Genomic DNA, 1990 nt, shown 5'->3' with positions numbered 1-1990 from the left:
AAGGACATCCTTCTGTAAACATGGAAAAGAGGCACAGTAAGCTTCTCTCAAAACAGAGTCAACCAGAGCCCCCATAGTCAAACTCTAAGTTTGGTGTTGGGAGGCCACAACCAAACTCTAAGTTTGGTGTTGAACTCCCATATCCAAACTCTAAGTTTGGTGTTGGGGAGTCTCAACAATACTCTGAACATCTGTGAGGCTCCATGAGAGCCCACTGTCAAGCTATTGACATTAAAGAAGCGCTTGTTGGGAGGCAACCCAATTTTTATTTATCTAATTTTATTTTTATTATTATTTCATGTTTTATTTGGTTCATGATCATGTGGAGTCACAAAATAAATATAAAAATTGAAAACAGAATCAAATACAGCAGAAGAAAAATCACACCCTGGAGGAGGATCTCACTGACGTTTAAACGCCAGTAAGGAGTATCTGTCTGGTGTTCAACGCCAGAACAGAGCATGTTTCTGGTGTTCAACGCCAAAAACAAGCAGCATCCTGGCGTTCAGACGCCAGAAATGCGCAGTGAAGAAGAGCTGGTGCTGAACGCCAGAAACAAGCATCTGGCTGGCGTTCAACGCCAGAAATATGCTGCATCTGGACGCTGAACACCCAGAACAAGCATCAATTCGGTGTTTAAACGCCAGAATTGCATGCAAAGGCATTTTACATGCCTAATTGGTGCAGGGATGCAATTCCTTGACACCTCAAGATCTGTGGACCCCACAGGATCCCCACATACCTCCACTCACCTTACCTCCTCATAATCCTATATCACCCTCTCTCTTCATTTATAATCATCCCTTCTGTTTTCTAGTAACCACTCACATCCATACACCCCACCTACCTTCAAAATACAAAATCTCTTTCCCACCCAAGCCCACCCATATAACCAAATACACACATCCCTCCATCTCCTCCATCTCCTCCATATCTTCTTCTTCTTCATCTATTCTTTCTTCTCTTGCTCGAGGGCGAGCAATATTCTAAGTTTGGTGTGGTAAAAGCATAAGCTTTTTGTTTTTCCATTACCATTGATGGCACCCAAGACCGGAGAGTCCTCTAGAAAAGGGAAAGGGAAGACAAAAGCTTCCACCTCCAAGTCATGGGAGATGGAAAAGATTCATCTCAAGGGTCTATAGCTCAGTGATAGAACATTTGACTGCAAATCAAGTGATCCCTGAGATACCTCAGGGGATACATTTTCCTCCACACAACATGGGACAACTAAGGGTGGAACATCAAGAGCACTCCATCATACTCCATGAAATTAGAGAAGATCAAAGAGCTATGAGGGAGGAGCAACAAAGACAAGGAAGAGACATAGAAGAGCTCAAGGACATCATTGGTTCCTCAAGAAGGAAACGCCACCATCACTAAGGTGGACTCATTCCTTGTTCTCAAATTTTCTGTTTTCCGTTCTCTTATGTTAAATGTTTATCTATGTTTGTGTCTTTGTTACATGATCATTAGTATTAAGTGTCTATGCCTTAAAGTAGTGAATATGAATCCATCACCTCTCTTAAATGAAAAATATTTTAATTCAAAAGAACAAGAAGTACATGAGTTTCAAATTTATCCTTGAACTTAGTTTAATTATATTGATGTGGTGACAATACTTCTTGTTTTCTGAATGAATGCTTGAACAGTGCATATGTCTTTTGAAGTTGTTGTTTAAGAATGTTAAATATGTTGGCTCTTGAAAAAATGATGACAAGGAGACATGTTATTTGATAATCTAAAAAATCATAAAAATTATTCTTGAAGCAAGAAAAAGCAGTGAATACAAAGCTTGCAGAAAAAAAATGGCAAAAAAAAATAAATAGAAAGAAAAATAAAAAAAGCAAGCAGAAAAAGTCAAAAGCTCTTAAAACCAAAAGGCAAGAGCAAAAAGCCAATAACCCTTAAAACCAAAAGGCAAGGGCAAATAAAAAGGATCCCAAGGCTTTGAGCATCAGTGGATAGGAGGGCCTAAAGGAATAAAATCCCG

Source organism: Arachis ipaensis, chromosome B10 (genome assembly GCF_000816755.2).
Source record: "Arachis ipaensis cultivar K30076 chromosome B10, Araip1.1, whole genome shotgun sequence".
Taxonomy (NCBI): domain Eukaryota; kingdom Viridiplantae; phylum Streptophyta; class Magnoliopsida; order Fabales; family Fabaceae; genus Arachis; species Arachis ipaensis.
The sequence above is the reverse complement of the archived record's forward strand: the minus strand, read 5'-3'. Positions refer to the sequence as shown.